The following is an 18,950-nucleotide window of genomic DNA, read 5'->3' on the forward strand; positions in this document are numbered from 1 at the left end:
AAAATAACATTTCATTTCATTAATGCTGTAATTTCACATTCTCTATGTGCTCAGTATCATGGTTCTCTGGCCCATCAGACACATTTGTATCCATTTATAATCCACCACATGATTTATTATGTCATCAATCAGGAAACAGCCTATTTTGTACAAATCCTGGAAAGCTGGCTGTTTGGAGATGTGAAATGTTCATCTTGAAATGATTTGAGAAACTGAAAGTGAAGAGGGCCACTTAATCACACCCAACATGGACTCAGTGAAAGAATCCAAACCAGCCATGACATGCTGGGATGATAAATACGTCAAGCCATCAATTAGAAAACTTAAAAGCGATGGTACATAACTTGGCAGGGAGTTTAAGGTTCAAGGTGTCGTTGGTCATCACTGGACATGAGTGCAGGTATAATGAGGTGTGATGATAGCTAGAGTCACAGAGCAGATTATGTTTCTATGCGCTACTTTTTTGCAAGAAAAAGTGACTCACGGAAGTGTTAATGTAACATTACCCGGCAACAGCATTGACTTAAAGGAAGTTTAAAATGTATTAGAAATATGAGATGTCAAAGCATGTTTACAAAACAAAATCTCTGATCTGCATTTGTCACAGTTACTGAAACTCGTGTACCGGAAGAAAATCCCTTCAATGCAACTTTACTGAAAATATTGTGTCAAGCTCTGCTTTATAAATTGTTTGGTGTGTTACATGTGAACATATGTCCTCTCTTTGAACGATTACAACACACGTGCGCCTGGAACAGTGTCATTTCTTTAAGGTTGAGAAATTAGAAATCAATTGCTGCTCCCGCCTTCTCCCTCTTTCTCCTGTTGACAGTGCAGCTAAATGTCAAATCTGTCAACAGCTACCACTTTACCCCGAGCGACAAAAGAGGGGTCGGGTTGCTGCTGTGGTTCAGTGTTTGCTAGGAACCAGGAGAGAGGCTTGACACACGAGAGGATGGATGCTGAAGTTGTATTTCACTCAAGTGCAACATTTGTATTTAATCTTAACACACATTTAACCCACTGTGAGTGTAAAGCTCTTACTAATGCTCTTCGTTACGTCAGCTTTTTCTTTCCAGTTTTCTTAAACTCAACTTTCAGTAAACTCTTATACATAAAAAGCAGACACTTTCAAATGAAAGCCTACCAATAGAGGGAACGTTGGAAGGCTTTTAATGTGGAACAACTTTTAACTTATTCAATTTAACTTAAAGGTGCCCTGTGTCCTCAAAATGACACGTGTTGGATACATTTCCTTTCACATAAAACATTTGTGAAACACGAATGACAGGCGCTGTCAGACCCTGTTGGACTAATCGTCGTCTGCGGCTTCCTGAGAAGATGGACCATCAGGCGTCCACTGAAAGACATTAAGGTATGGTGTCATCACCTCCAGTTTTCAGCCATTACATCAGCCACTAAAGCTGGTTGTGACTGATGTAATTCCTCTCATTTTCACAATTTTCGACTCCTTTTCATCTCTCGGCATCACCTTCTATCTCTATCATCCGTTCTCTGAGATTCCCGGCATGACTTGTCTCAAAAACATGTCAACCAGAAAACCTTGAGGCTGATTGAGAGAGGAAAAAAGACAAGTAAAGAGTCTCTTCTCTGGACTTCAATTAGACAATTTGTCAATAGGTATTCGGGGAAAAGTGGCAACCACATACGCTTTTTGAATGGGTCGTGCCTGGAGGAGAGCAGATAGAGATTAATGAGCTTTTTAAAGCCGAACGGACTCTCAGACAGACAGCTCATTAAAACTGCAGTGTTTGGAGCCCTTCCCAATGCGGGTCAGTGCTGTAGCAGCCTATTGAAATCGAGCTTGTCCATCATAAAGTACCAGAGGACATTCAAGAAGATTCCAAAAAGATTCCAATTGTGTTTTTCTGCTGTCAGCCCACAAAGAAAGCTTAAATGGACATATTTGTCAAATGTTTTTATAGTGTCAAGGTAATGCTATATCAATAAAGGTGAAAGATGACCCAATAACTTGTCAGAGAGAGAGAGAGAGAGAGAGAGAGAGAGAGGCTTCTTTTTGAAGCATTCAATACATGCAAAGAGTTAAACAGTTCAGTCATGCAACCTCTGCTCTTTGTCCATTGTCAACAAAATATGATCTAATGGCATAAATGTTTCTTTGCATTTGTTTTTTTTTGTGGATTTTGATTCACTTCAGCTTCTTCAGCTTCTGAAATGTGTAGTGTGTTGGTTGCTTTTCAAAACTTTCTTTCTGAAACGTTGTAAGGTTCTTGCACCCCAGAGCCATTAGATTTGGCTGATTGATTGATGGAGAGCTCTGCTAGTCTTGAGCTCAACATGTGGGTCGGCCATTGCTCCACTTCTATCAAATTCACACGCCCCCCATATTGATGCAGAAGCCCTTTCCACATGACTCCTGACTTTTAAAATGCTGGCTCCACTGCAAAGAGAGGACAAGTTGTCTCATCTTCAGCCAGATCTCCTTCAATAAACGTGAGGAGAAAAATAGTTTAGCTGACAACTGCTGTGTAGTTGTGTTGTGTAATGTGTGGCAACCGCATTTAGGATGTGTGTTGTGTGTCTAATGTGTGTCTGTGTTTAAGAGTGTGACGTGAAAAGAGAGGTGGAGCACCATTCTGTTGGTTGAGTGTTCCCCTGTGCTCTCCCACGGCGGCTAAATTGCTGACTGGCACTTTCCAGCACAGAGATGGAGAGTGTGCACATTATAAAGCTTCAACCACACACACACACACACACACACACCTAGAGGGCTTACATGGCTTAACATGGAGGGCTGGTCGTCAGCCAGCAGCTGCTGCCAACAACCTATCATCACACTCTTCACCTGGCTGTGTCTCAACTGTCCATCCTTTTACAGCTCTCCTGTTAAAATGTTAATGTTAATGTATATGTCTCTAATATGGTAATGTTTCAGAAAATAAAGGGCTGGCAAAGTAAGCGCCACAGAGCAGTGATGGCTGTTTATGTGCAGGGGGCCTCATTCCAGCCACATTATGTCTCGTAAGAGGCTTCTTCATCTTTAACTGATTACATGTGTTCCCCCATCATGTATTACTTTTCCATATGCACATGTATTTTGATGCCTCGAATATAGAGAACGTAAAAGTTTAGGTTGAAACTGAAGCCAAATGAATGCTAACAGTAATGAGTTATTAACTTATTGCTAATAATCAATTAGTCAATGGATAGAAAATTTGTAGCAGATATTTAGAAAAAATAAATGTGAAAATCTGCTTATTTTTCTCTGTGTTGTGTTATGTTAAACATAATATTTGTGGTCTTGGACAACTGGAATAAAAACAGAGAGCTCAAGGGACTTGTGAAGGGTACTTTGTAGAAACTTTTGACTCCCTTGATACCGTCCACTTTGAAGATATTGACTAAATCAATCTTAATTGATATCTCCAGAATCAGAAGTATAATACTTTAGTTTTATTATAGAATATTATCTCAGGTCATTGAAACCTAACCTGACCCTCCAGATGGTTTGTGACACAGACGTATCTGAGAAGCCGTCATTGTAAACATAAGGGCCAGGACTTACATAGGTTAGGTTATTGGATGAACAATCTGCCAATCAAACTCTTGTTGGAGCGAGTCAGGAAAAGAACTGAGAAAAGCCTTCAGTGTCATTCTTTGCTCTTCTTTCAAAGAGAAAGAAGAGCAAAGAACTCTCCAGTTCTGTTAGAACTGCTATTGCAGAATCCACACTAACCTCATCAGGAGCCGCTATTGTTGTTATGGACACCTGAGCAATGGGCGTAGCTGCCAGTAGCTCCTGTCGGCACGCTGGTTCGTCTGTCCACTGGCCTGTCACTCAAACATCGCATTACGTGAAGCCGAGCAAGATGGTGATTTGTGATCCCACGATTCTTGTGTGCAAAATATTTAAAACCTTCACATCTCTGCAAACAACATTGGGATTCCGGATGTTAATAAGTATAAATATCTAAGAAAATATAATAGAAATGTAATAATTATTACATTTTTCCCCAAACGTCGTGTTTTTACATTCTCGTCTGAGATGGAAGATGTCCTGCCAGTTCATCCTGTTGTCTGTCTCTCAACACCAACCAAACACAAAGATCTGGTTACAGCCGACACCAACAACCTCCACTTCACACACACACACACACACACACACACACACACACACACACACACACACACGTGCACACACACACACGCTCTCAGCTAGAGAGGCCTCCTTTGTTCAGGCATGTGCTGCCAGGACTGGACACTTAACACAGCAACGACACACAGAGATGATGTGTGTGTGTGCTGTAGAGAGAGGGCTGTTGAGGGGTGCAGCTTCTGTGTGGTAAAATGAATGAAAGATAATGGAATACAGGTGGAGGGTTGATAAAGTACATCTAGGAGGTGATGCAACACACTCTGAAGGCCGTGCAATACTTACAACACATGCAGCTGCAGCCATGTCTCCTGGCGGTTATGTTCCCCTGATTTTAAATCAATTACAATTATTTAATCAAACCAGCCAATATCAAAATGATGTACGGACTCTACGGATGACTTCTCTGTGATTTGGAAATGCCACGCTTCCTGAATTGAAAAAACGGGGGGTGGGTGGACAAAAAGTTTAGTTTCTTCCAAAACATATTCAGCAAACCAAATTGGAAACAGACAGGATTGTGCAGCTTTTATCCAGGTAAATATATAAGTGCAGTCAGGATCATATTGAGCCGATCCATGTCCCCAAATAACAAACCGGTAAGTAAGTAGAAGTCAACGTGCATCAAAGACTTCTGTTCTTCAAGTATATGTATGCAGCTATACTATAGCTGCATACATTGTCAGTGGGTGGCCTGTGTATTGAATTTTAGAATCAAGCTAACTCAGCATTTTAATCTGATTCATCTCAAGTAAATAAGCAAATCTACTTTTCTGACACCAACACACTCTCTGAAACTTTGAACTGTTACTGACATTCCAAAGTTCTTATTAAGAGCAGATTTGGTAGCACAGTTTATCTCTTAGATGAATTTTAAAGTTTGAAGTTTTCTTTTTTTAAATTAATGTTTTATCTTGTGTAATGCCAATGTTTTGATTGAAAATTCTCATGTGCCAAGTCACATCTTGAGGCCAGTTCTGTGACAGCATGCTGGTTGTGTGTCCTCAGAGAAAACATGTTGGCGTGAATCCCTCCGGAGAACGGATCCCCTTTGGAGCCGTGTGAGTGTGCACGTTTGTGCGAATGTGACCCCTTGAGTATCTGTGTCACTTAATAAATAGAGTCCATATGCATATAAACAAGACACACATGTACATTCATAGTCAAAAGTTATTTTCTGGGTGGCTGTACAACCAAAATCAAAACAAACTCAACATCATTTGGCCATGAATAAAATGTGATTACGATGTGCACCTTGGCTTCAAATACATCAATAAAGCAAACTTCATTAAAGCTGGATTTCTTGAGTGTGTTAAAGCAAACATCACAATTTATCGGTTCAAATATACAGCAGTATATTGTACAAAAATTCAATAATAATAATTAAAAATGTGTGTCTCAGGTGATAGTGAAGTGTATTTTATTGTATTATTTACATTGTGGGGTGCTGTTTTTTGGCTGCATTGATTTTCAGCAGCAGTAATGTGTCCAGAGCAAACTTCTCTTCTTGAAACAACAAAGTAAATGTGTTGAATCCCAAAAGGCACAGCAAATTAAAAAATATATATATATTTGTTCGCATTGCTCACTGCCACAATTCAGCAAAAAGGCCGGAGAGCTGTTGTCTCCATCCTCTGTGTTTTTATTTTTTTATTTTCAGTGTCCTAATTTGTCCTTCATGGATTATAATCTGTGTCGTCCTGGCTGCCGTGACGCACTCCAAGATGACAGATGTCTAGAGCTCAGTCCCCGTTTCTCTCTCTCGCTCTCTCTCTTTCACACACACACACACGCACACACTCACACTTTCTTCGTGTTCATCACATTACAGGACAATACATGGACTTAGTTAAGTCTTTGCGAGTCTGTGTGACTGTAAACAGCTTTATATCTCCACAACATGAGTAATACATGCCTATACACATACAGACACACACAAATACACACACATACACACACACACGCACACAATCTACTCTGTGGGCTGATGAGCATGATTGCCTACTGTACAGTGATTAGTTGTATTTGGACTAAATGACAGTTGGTGGTGAAACAAAATGACGCTTTACCAATAGAGCAAGATTGTTAATTACAGCTATTATACATGTCACCCCAAAAGCACACATTCACACACAAACACGTGCACACACTGCATGTGCAGTCACTGTGTAACTGACCCCCTGCCTCACAGTGCGACACCATAGTGCAACTAAATAAATGTGCACCTGTTGACACAGCTGAACATGCACAGCCTGTGGAACACTAACTTCCCTCTCCGTAGAAGTTACTGAGGTGAATCTGTGTGCATGAAAAGCAGACTCACATTCATGCATCGCAGCTGAGGAGTAGCTTGTGGCTGCAATGCCTTCACTCTGACGAATGTCTTTCTTCATCAGACTCAAAAACATCCCCTCTCTCCCCGTAGGCACCGAGGCTCCCCTGAAAGAAAAGTAATTTAAAGTTAGAAAATACTCAAGATTCTCATTTTTTTCATTGTTTTTCGTTGTTTTGAGGATATATTTTGTGCTTCATGGTACTGGCTTTAACCATTTATCCGTCCCTCATCTTCCACGGAAACTTTGAACAAATCACCATCTCACAGTGAGCCTGCAGACAGATATAGCACAGATTGAGACACAAAGGCTGGATAGTATCAGGCTTGTATATACAAAACAAACAACCAGGTACCAGGCAACAAACAACATTGTGCAGACATTTAAGATTGTGTCTTTTTTACTTCTTTTGCTCCAAATTGATATCATACCCTTCCTTCATGCTCTTTAACAAAGCAAGCACGTCTGACAATTTACCTCAAAAGGAAACTATTTAAAGATCCTATTGGCAGAATTGTCTTAATTCTCAAATTGAACATACATATTTGCATTTCACAAAAGGCGCTTTCATTATCAATCGAGAGCAGTGATGTGTCTAAGACTATGTAATGATGGTCAGATTGTGGGATGATGGAGGAGATGGAGTCGGAGGAGAGGTGGAGGCGTCAGGTCTGACACGCAGTCTGACAATCAGCAGCCTCGCTGTCTCCATTCTCCTTATTTCTATCTGTCTGTCTGCCACGTCTGTTTCTCTCTGTCTACACAATATCTGCCTCCTCGGCGTCTATCCTTCTCTCAGCGTTGCTTTTGTTTATAAACTTAATCTGTTTTATTCTTAGCCAGATTTCCTTTTTTAAAGGTTCTGCGAGAAGCCAGACAGATACTCAAGGACTATTTCAATCAGGAGAGACTTGTTTTTTTTCGAGTTTAACAATCATTTATTACAATTGCATATATTTGAATAGTGCACAGTCTTTGGCATCCTGTGGGGTAAAGCAAGGGGTAGTGATGCTGATATAAGGCAGAATCCCCCCCTGGAGTCCAGACACTAGTGGTGTAGAAGAAGAGAGTTGTGTAACCCGATGATGACTGATGAGCAGGACTGATGCTGACTGGAGGAGTCCGGGGTGGAGGAGGGTCGCAACGGTTTGAGCTGAAATGACAACTGACAGCAGCAGAGAGGAGAACATATTTTAAAAGTTTGCCAACAACGCTGTGATTGGCTTACAGAACTCCGCCACCTCCGATTGGATCATTCATCGTACACGCCCCCAATCAGCTGATGGAGTAATCGACTAAGAGACTAAGAGACTGCTTATAAATGAACAAGAGTGTAAAGAGTGTAAAGAGTGTCTTCCTGACTGAACTTCCGCTTGAGCTTCATATAATTATGTTATGTCAGTGATGAATGCAATGACTCAAACCAAAAAAAGATATATAATCACAACAAATATAAATTAAAGGTCATCTGCAAGTACAGGTAGTACAGAACAGCTCATCCTGTTCGTCAAAGGAAAGATTTTCTGAAATGATAAAATAAGAACGATTATGAAGTAGATCCACTTCAAAAGCGTTCACTCAACATATCGTTTGAAAACTACATTTTGGTGCGATTTAACCTCAAGTCTTGGCCTGGTCTCCTTAGTGATGCATGACACCTCTGAAAGTTAAGCAGGACTTGTTAACATCACTTCTATTTTTGTCACTCATCCATCCACAAACTATAATACTCCCTCATTTTCTGAGAGGAAAGTAGCCCCATTTGTCAGCACGTCACCGCTGTGTTTTCTCATTTGTCTGTCAGCTATTCGGCTCACTGAGTTAACGGCAACCTAATTCCTGCCGTTCCTTCATTCTCTGTTCACTCTCACTCTGGTGTGGGAGACTCGCTATAGGGCAGTGATTTAGTGATTTAGTTAACTACTGCAAATGGAAACTCACAGAAGGGCTTTGGCGTGCGATGATTGATAAATGATCGTCGGTGGCCTCCAAGCCTTCACTGCTCGCTATAATAACTGCTTATGTAGCGAGGAGAGACACGCAACTAAATCCTTCCACTGGCCTGTCTCTCTGTCTGCTGTCTGCTGTCTGCTGTCTGCTGTCTGCTGTCTCTCTGTCTCTCTGTCTCTGTCTCTCTGTCTGCTGTCTGCTGTCTGCTGTCTCTGTCGCTCTGTCTCTGTCTGCTGTCTCTCTGTCTCTCTGACTGCTGTCTCTCTGTCTCTCTGTCTCTCTGTCTGCTGTCTCTCTGTCTTCTGTCTCTCTGTCTGCTGTCTCCCTGTCTCTGTCTGCTGTCTCTCTGTCTGCTGTCTCTCTGTCTCTCTGTCTGCTGTCTCTCTGTCTGCTGTCTCTCTGTCTGCTGTCTCTCTGTCTCTCTGTCTATGTCTCTCTGTCTGCTGTCTCTCTGTCTCTCTGTCGCTATGTCTCTCTGTCTGCTGTCTCTCTGTCTGCTGTCTCCCTGTCTCTGTCTGCTGTCTCTCTGTCTGCTGTCTCTCTGTCTCTCTGTCTATGTCTCTCTGTCTGCTGTCTCTCTGTCTATGTCTCTCTGTCTGCTGTCTCTCTGTCTCTATGTCTCTCTGTCTCTGTGTGCTGTCTCTCTGTCTATGTCTCTCTGTCTCTCTGTCTCTCTGTCTACTGTCTCTCTGTCTCTTTGTCTCTCTGACTGCTGTCTCTCTGTCTACTGTCTCTCTGTCTCTGTGTCTCTCTGTCTGCTGTCTCTGTCTCGCTGTCTGCTGTCTTTCTGTCTCTCTGTATGCTGTCTCCCTGTCTCTCTGTCTACTGTCTCTCTGTCTCTCTGTCTACTGTCTCTATGTCTCTCTGACTGCTCTCTCTCTGTCTCTCTGACTGCTGTCTCTCTGTCTACTGTCTCTGTGTCTCTCTGACTGCTCTCTCTGTCTCTCTGACTGCTGTCTCTCTGTCTACTGTCTCTCTGTCTCTCTGTCTACTGTCTCTCTGTCTCTCTGTCTACTGTCTCTCTGTCTCTCTGTCTACTGTCTCTGTGTCTCTCTGTCGGCTGTCTCTCTGTCTCTCTGACTGCTGTCTCTCTGTCTACTGTCTCTCTGTCTCTCTGTCTACTGTCTCTCTGTCTCTCTGTCTACTGTCTCTCTGTCTCTCTGTCTCTCTGTCTACTGTCTCTGTGTCTCTCTGTCGGCTGTCTCTCTGTCTCTCTGACTGCTGTCTCTCTGTCTACTGTCTCTCTGTCTCTCTGTCTACTGTCTCTCTGTCTCTCTGTCTACTGTCTCTCTGTCTCTCTGTCTACTGTCTCTGTGTCTCTCTGTCTCTCTGTCTCTCTGTCTACTGTCTCTGTGTCTCTCTGTCTACTGTCTCTATGTCTCTCTGACTGCTCTCTCTCTGTCTCTCTGACTGATGTCTCTCTGTCTACTGTCTCTCTGTCTCTCTGTCTCTCTGACTGCTGTCTCTGTGTCTCTCTGACTGCTGTCTCTGTGTCTCTCTGTCTACTGTCTCTGTGTCTCTCTGACTGCTGTCTCTCTGTCTCTGTGTCTCTGGCTGCTGTCTCTCTGTCTCTCTGACTACTGTCTCTGTGTCTCTCTGTCTACTGTCTCTGTGTCTCTCTGACTGCTGTCTCTCTGTCTACTGTCTCTGTTTCTCTCTGGCTGCTGTCTCTCTGTCTCTCTTTCTACTGTCTCTCTGTCTCTCTGACTGCTGTCTCTCTGTCTACTGTCTCTGTGTCTCTCTGACTGTTGTCTCTCTGTCTACTGTCTCTGTGTCTCTCTGACTGTTGTCTCTCTGTCTACTGTCTCTCTGTCTCTGTGTCTCTCTGACTGCTGTCTCTCTGTCTCTCTGACTCTCTGTCTAATGTCTCTGTGTCTCTATGACTGCTGTCTCTCTGTCTACTGTCTCTCTGTCTCTCTGACTCTCTGTCTACTGTCTCTCTGTCTCTCTGTCTACTGTCTCTCTGTCTCTCTGTCTACTGTCTCTCTGTCTCTCCGTCATTTGTGTCTCTTTCCTTTCACATGTACCAGTGAGGTTACTGTCCACAAATATACTCCTAATCTGCGATGACTTAGGCTTTTCTGTTCAACATCGGGTCTTTTTCTGGCCGACAAATTAGTTTGATGGATTGTTCGAAAATAGTGGTGACCAAACACTGCAATTTCAGGCCAATTTAGGACACCTTAAATGTACATTAGTTTCAATTGGATGTAGACTGACTCCATTCTGAATTGCACTTAAAGCAACAGTCCACTTTGGTAGAGCATTTGCCATTTTTGGATTGCATATCCCCAAATGTGGTTTTTGACAGGAATATTAAAGTTTTTCTTAAGCATGCGCCACAGTGTTTTGTTTAGTGCTGAAATCTCCAGATTTATTTAGGTTTTCTTTCACAGTTAGCAATTGAACATTCAAGCAAGAGCACAGTTCCTCATATACTCAACCCAATGATAAAATGACATTCCTAAACAACTAAACTGTATTTTGTATTACATTTCAAGGCAAAAGTATTTGCTCCGGGATTATGTTGTAAATTGAAACCAAACAAAACAAAGTATTACATTCCTTGTTGAAGCAAGAAAACAACTTGGTTAGGCAAAATACAACATATTGGTTTGGCTTCAAGCAAGTAAGTTTGTTATTTAAGTTATTGAACGTGAACTAAAGTTGGTGACTTTTGGTTTCAAGACAAGAACATCTACGCTGTTTGGTTGACTCACTCCGACTACTCCTGACCTCGACTACTCCTGTCTCGCACTTCCTCACACTATGATTAGAATTGTATTTGTCACTTCGGGAGGTGCATTCAAAAGATTCATCAAAGCTCTGAACAATTTTAGGTTGAGCGAAGAGAGAGTTTATGATTAATTAATGAATGTGTAACTTGTACGTCTTCCGTTCCATTCCTTTATCAAAAACTGCGCGTCTCCTGAATCAAGTCACGAAACCGCTTTGTGCAAGTCATAGTTGTTCTGCGCAGCTCCCAAAAGTGACACAGACATGTTTGGTCAGGGGTCAGAGTTCAGGGAGCAGTTCATGTTCACCACGTAATGACTACATCAGTGTAATATAATCATGTTCAATTCAATATGATGTTCTTAAGTTGTTGCTAATTATCCCTTTGAGTTCTTGTCTTCTTCACTGTCGCCCATTTATAACGTTCTTTGTCCTCGGCTGATTTTGATCTTGAGCCATAACTGCTGCAGCGCGATAACATCCGACTCATCCACACGTTTTTTTAATTGCCCTACATGTTTCACAAAGAACGATGTAGATATGACCGCTACAAGTGTGTCTGATTTAATCTGCACGTGTGCTCCTTGCTGTCAACAAGCACAGTTGGCATCATCTGCTGTGATCCAGCTCATGCAAGGTTACAAGGGAAGAGTGCCACAAGCAGTTCAAAAGAGCATACCTCCATCTTCAATATCAAACATTTGGCAGAGGACCCAGTGCAAGAAACCCAATCACCAGAACATGATAAAAGCTGACCCCACTAGTAGCATTGCAAAGTGTTGATTATCCTGAGTTCAGTGTATAAGCCACATTAACTGATGTATTATTTCAAGATCTTTAGTAAAACTGATATTGTGTTCTTGCTGATAACTTTCTCTGGACAGGGGTTTCCAATACAACTGATTGATTGATATCTGCTGCTGTTATGTATTTTATGAAAAGAAACCAGGAGAATGAACTCTCTTCACAAACTTTGCAAACTGAGCAGGCTACAACAATGGAAAAGGAAATTGTTAATTAAATAAGCCTATATTAATATACATACTCTTTGCAATCAAAGTCCATCAAATTGAATAACTTAAAAATAAATTAAATGAATAATATTGTATTATACAATATTATTCAATATGCTATTAATTTATCTATTTGTTATATTTAATCGCAGGACAACTACACATGACATCAGCATACGATAGCATAAGATAAACTCTGACTCTGACAAATACAAATGTGAGGTACTTGTACTTAACTTGTGTGTTTTGTTTTACATGCCACTTCAAACTTCTACAACACTACATTTATTTGACAACTTGCTACATCCAGTGGTTCTGAACCTTTGTATTCTGTGGGACCTTTAAGTACAGGATCTGAATGCTTTCTCCACATTCCAGTTGTGGTGATGAAAATGACCAGGCTGGTCAAATTCACAGCAATAAGTGCCTTCAGCAGCCCGTATTTTTTCTGTATGACTAACAAAGTAGGGACATATTAATGCAGCTCAATAACAAATCTAAATTTTTGGAAAACTACAATTTTGACCAAATACAAAACCCAGAGCTGATATCTTAGACAAAAGAAACTGAAGTGTCATTTTGACTAAATGGAATAGTTTATTTGGGCCATATAGCAATGAGTTGCTCCGGTGTTAACTTCAGACCATTTTTTGATGGTTTACATTTAATACTATGTACTTTTAGCTCACACACTGTATATGAAGAACAATTTCCAAAGTCTTTCTTGAAGAAAGACTTTGGAAATTGTTCTTCCTTTTCTGGTGCTAGACTCTTTTTTGTGCTTCAGGGACTTCCTGTCTCTATTATACTGCGAGCAGCACCTCAGTCTGAGATCATTTGCACTCATACAGCTTTGGGCACACGTTTTTGCACCTTTCGTAACACAGATTTCCGTTGACCTTCCTGAGGCTGTTTCCTATGTTTCCCTCTAGCTAATGTTTTGTCATCTGAAGCTGTGATATTATGTGAATTAGGCTGTGGCGGAGATTGCCTTGTGGTGGCAATTCATCACCTGTTTGGCAGATGTGACTGCATGAGCGACTGAGCGAGCGGTTACTTGTATGACGTGCGGAGCAAGCATCTGGTGTAGGGGGTTAATTGAGGCCGATTAAGGTGATTAATAGCTTTGTTTGAAGTGTAAACACAAGACAGACTAGCTTATGTTACAGAGCAAATATTTTGCGCAAAAAATCCATCAGTGGCAAAAGTGCAGAGCGGCTGGAGAAAGTGGCAGTCAGGTGTGTGAGTGTGTAGCACCAGGAATATTTAGGCTCTCAGCATTATGAAAAAATATATTTTGTGTGCGTGTGTGTGTGTGTAGAAGGAAATAGAGACATAGACTTGTGTGTGATCATTGAGGGGTGGGGGTGGGGGGTGGGGGGGGAGTAATATCGACATGGAGCTGGCTCGTTAAAAAGAGCTTCTGTTTCCATGCTGCTCCATTTCTATTATTGTCTTACATAGAAGCTTTATGTAGTGAGTGTGTGTGTGTGTGTGTGTGTGTGTGTGTGTGTGTGTGTGTGTGTGTGTGTGTGTGTGTGTGTGTGTGTGTGTGTGTGTGTGTGTGGGGGAGAAGGACTAAAAAACAAGACAGCCAAAGTCATGGTCACATATCCGTGCTTAGTACTAACATGCTCAAACACACTTGAACTGTGGCTGTTGAAATCCACGATGTCTCCTCCACAGATGCTGCTCTCGCTGGTTCACTCCCGCCGTGATAATCTTGTTCCTCTGAAACAAAAAACGAAAGCAATTTTACTGAAGTGAATCGGGATTGTTTGTATGAATTTTGAATCTGTTCCTGATTTAAATGGTTTCATATTTTGTGTGATACCATTCTATCTGTGTGATATATAGTCTGAACTAAAGGCTTTTGTTGTGAAACACTTTAAGTTCTCAATATAGTTAAATAACCTATCATCCCCCCCCAAAGTGATTTTTAGTGATCTAAATTAATTACAAATAAAGAATGTGATTAAAAAACCCAACGGTTTTCCTTCAGTTTAACAGGGCACATCTAAGTCATCAACCACTAGTTGGAAGTAGAAGTCACATAATGATCTAATTAGATATCACCTGTGTAAAATCATGGGGGGGTCCAGTTGATTGTAGTGAATACATCGCTGTCACTCTGTAGTATCAGTACACCTGTAGCATGCCTAAATCTACACCATGAAAAATAAAACATATGATAAAGAAACTGAAAAAGACAAATAAATTAAATCCAAGTTAAATAATTGAGTTTAAAGTACATTAGATGAAAGTGTTATTAAAAAGTAAAGTCTGACAATTTGATTTTAATTTGAGAAACTGTCCGTTTAGGGAACATGTAGTCCAAATACTGCCTCTGCCTTAATGTTGTGGCCTTAAGAGCACTTGTGCTAACCAGACAAAAAGTCCTAGCACGCACTTATTTACTTGATATATATTTTGGGGTTTGTTTGCGACTCTAGTGTGGAACATCCAATCTTGCTCTTGCTTTAATTTTAAATTAAACGTCAGCTGTAAGATTAATGGGAGTGCACTTTGCACTCCACCCATTTACGTCTTTGAACTGCTTCTCCCTACACTGAACACTTTTTAGAAGAGCTGTTCATGAAGCGTCATGATTCATAGCATCATGCAGGTTGAAAGTGGGCAGCCTGCCAGAGCAGAGAGAGATTCAAATTGGATAGCCTTAAACTGTAGTTGAGTGCGTAAGAAACAAGAGTGTAAGAAACACGCTCTGCCTGCTCTTCAGTCCAGTCGCCACATGCATATAGGTTCAGATCGGGCCCAAGTTTACTAGTTCAAATCCCTGGTCAAGCCTTCAGGAATACTAATGTTATGTAAATTGAATAAATTCAAAAAGGAGCTGCATGTACATTTTCAACACAACACTGATTGTAGCTAAGTTGGCAGTTCCAATTCAGCACTGAAACACTTGGGAAACTACAGAAAAGTGTCAGGAAATGTTCCCGTCTTCAGGCCTTTTTCTTTCATCCACTCAACGTTCTGCTCATGTGTTGCATTTGAGGAGTAGTAGTTTTAGTAGTTTTTTCCCCGGAGAGATCTTCTAGAGAAAAATGAGTTATATTCGGCTCAGCTGGAGCAAGGGAGACAGGATTGGGATCTGTCAAGGTCGTCAGTCAAAAAGCAGGACGCATGTCCGGGTTCGCGGAAGTGTTTCATTTTAAAACAGAAAACTCCTCATAAGCAGTGAGGGAGTTGAGCAGGAAGACACCGTGACAGGCTTTGCCTCATCACCCATCTATTGCACCGCCAGTCACAACACCAACCTGAAATAGACACTTTGTTCCCCATAAATGGCTTTAACACATGCTCTGCTAGAACCCGAGATGTATAATTACATCTTTTTACTGACACTATTTATATTGTAAAAGCTATTAGACTCAATTGCATAACACCCATTTCGTGTTTTTAATCTCTTAGTTTTGGCCCGAGGGGTTTGTCTGTGAGCTTGATCTTGGCTAAAAGGGAAAATAAAATGAATACAAAATTCTGCTTATCTTGGCATGTTGTGTCACAGTTATAGTGGGCTACAGCGTTCCTGCTATCATGCCATCTCAACTTGCCGACACTTTTCCTTGAATGCTTGTGGCTCCCTCCCAGCACTCGGCCTGTACCAGCTGTTATTCTAAATGGTCTGTGAACCAGACATCAAAACATGGTTTTATATGTCATTAAACTCCACTATCCTCCCGTAGGCCTCAGAGATAATCAATCACTTGAAAGAGGGTGCCAATATGTTAGCATACAGGGGGGTGTACAGATCAGAACATGAATAACATCAATGTGGATCCGATTACTAGAGTGTGGTCGAGGGAATTGTTTGAGTTTGGGTTCCAGTATTTACTATAGAATAAAATCCACACCAAGCTGGGTAAATACTGCTTTAATGGCCGGGCAGCTGTTATTGCATTTATGTTATTGCTGCCACCCTTGGTCTATAAAATTCCTGAACTTGCCTGGCATGTGCTGGTTTAAGCTTATAAAGGTGAGAGCTCTATGTCCGGGATCCAGAACTGTAAAGGTCATGCATTTTCTGCAGTGAGGTTATGGGAATGATGGGTACTGATGAGAGAGAGAGAAAAGTGTTGAGAAAGCATGTTGATGAGAACCAAGCTTCGACACCAGCCCACATAAACACAAGATTTTGACATAGGTAGTGTTATGGCACAACAAAGGTTTTTATCTGAAACCAGAAAGATAAAGCTGGCCCAATTTCTTCAAAAGAATATGTAATTTCAGGATGTCAAGGTTGCTATGAGGTGTTGTTTTCCGGAGAGAGAGAGACTTCTAGAGAGAGAGAAAGTACGGTCTTGCGGTCTGCTTCGGTCTCTAATATTGCAGAGGTAGTTCTTTGGCGGCCAAGCAGCACCATGTGACGGTAACTGGATCGCCACACAGCTGCAGCCGCGGGCACCGTCGGTAGTCCCCAAGGCTGCTGGAATAGCGACATGCAAGCACACAAATACTGTACATGCACACGCCAGCGTATGGAAAAACCTGAATAGCACAGGATGGGGATAAGTGGGGAGGTGCGGGAGAGAACTCTACCCTGTCTGTTTCAAAGATGTTTTTAAAGCTGCAACGTTTCAACTGCAACGTTTCAGGGTTATACACAGGGCTGTCTTTTTAAAGGAGAGCGCTGGTGTGTTTGTTCTTCGGTTAAAGGAAGGGTGGCGGAGGTCAGACTGCAACCCGACTACAGTCAATTAGGAATGTCTCTGGGAAGACCAGACACTTGTTCTTTATCAAAGCCTTTTTATTAGCTCTGATGGACACAGCTGTGGTGGCACGGAACAATCGAGACAAAATTGCTACTTACTTCAGATTTGGTACATAGCAAACAGGCCCAACACAATAAAGGTAAATTACTACTTTTAACAGTGGCATAACCCAAGAAGAATGATAACATCATCATTTCTTTGCCTCCAAAATATTTATGTTTACAATCAAATGACAAATATGTATAATAAAGATGTTGTGGAAGTCTTTTTTATGTGACTTTAATTATGTAACGGATGCGACATTTACAATACGTCAGATAAAGAAATTATTCTCAAAAAAGCACTTAAAAACGACTTAGTTATTACAATAAGTGTAATGTGTTACTTCCAACCCTGCTTGTTAGTTTAATTGGTACAAAACTGAAATGATTGCATGAAGGCTGGAAGCTCAGCTAAAGTAATCGACTGCTGGCTGTAGCTTCATATTTACCATGTAGACACAAGAGTGGTGTTAATCTTCTCATCTAATTCTTGGCAAGAAAGAAAAATATATTTCCCAAAAGGTCAATATCTTCCCTTAACTATCATAAAGACTCATAACCTTAAACAAACACACTCACTGTCTATTGTACAGGATATAATGCAGAAATGAAATGATGATCCAGGGGAGTTTTCTTTTCTTCTTCTTTTTTTTGTGCTTTTGATTTATTTGCTGTTTTAGTGAAACCCTCATCCTTGACTTTACAGCACAGCCTGGTTTAACTAGGTTGTCTGGTGATGTGATGTGATGCAGCTGATAGTTTAAACACCACTGGTCCGACACTCTTCTTCACACATATCTTCACATTGTATTCCAGACTTTAAAGACATACACAGATTGTTTTACTGAAGGTCAAACATCTCTCAGATATCACTGTCAAATTCAGTTAGAACTTGATAGACAAATCTTGCCGCTGGGTGTTTAAATGAATTAAGTCCGGGGATCAGTTTGATTAATGATTAGTATTTCAAATTCTAAAGACTGTAAAACACCAGACTCATATTTGATTGAAGATAAAGAGGGGAAGGCACAATTTTAATTGACTATCTATGCCCAAGAGACACAATGTTTACTTTCATATACGTATCCTCTCTTTTATTTTGAGAGGTCATTGTCTCACATCGAAATCATTGTGCATTGACTGAAGTGATGACGCACTGAAGATGCTTTCATTACTAGCCTGTATGCACAAATCAAAGCAAAAACCTCAAACACACACAGCTGTAGCGTAACATTACACCAGTGGCTACCAAACACCATGAGCATACAGGGCTGTTGCAGGGCAGGGTGGAACAGGAGAAAATTGAAGGTGCGTGAAAAAAACTGGTAAACTGGCAGAAAGATCAAACTCTCTCTTCTGAACCCTCATACTTAACATTGCAGGCACTTTGTTGAAATAAACAGGGAATACTGCCTGGAGAGTAATGGAAAATGTTCATCAGCACACCAAAGTTAGCAGCTGTACAAATAAAATATCCTATCTAGGTATTTGTTCATTGAGAAAGTAAATCTCACGTTGTCTTGACTGAGGGAAAAAAGTAAATTAGTGATGCACAGGAAGTTTATTACGATAGTGAAACAGCCCCAAGTAAGGCTGACTGTGGGTCAGTGGTTAGCAGGTCTGTCTTTCAATCAGGGGGCCGGCGGTTCAATCTCCGCCCTAATCGATGTGTCCTTGAGCAAGACACCTAACCCTGAATTCCTCCCTGTAGCTGTATCTACTTTGCATGAGTGTAACATGATTGTAAGTCGCTTTGGATAAAAAGCGTCAGCTAAATGTAATGTAGTGAACAATTTCTATGAAAATATCAATACAATAAATATCTCACTGCCAATAAGTTACTATCTGCTTAAACAGCTTCAGTTATATTCGTTGGATTTTAATACTAAAGTTTTGTATTTATTGTGTAATGAGTTATATTGAGGATTGGAGTAAACCCCAAACTGATTCTAGCCAACGTATCCTCATACAACGGTTCCTGGGATATCTTACAAAAAGTTGCTTCCCAT

The sequence above is a fragment of the Cyclopterus lumpus genome, chromosome 4 (genome assembly GCF_009769545.1).
Source record: "Cyclopterus lumpus isolate fCycLum1 chromosome 4, fCycLum1.pri, whole genome shotgun sequence".
Taxonomy (NCBI): Eukaryota; Metazoa; Chordata; class Actinopteri; order Perciformes; family Cyclopteridae; genus Cyclopterus; species Cyclopterus lumpus.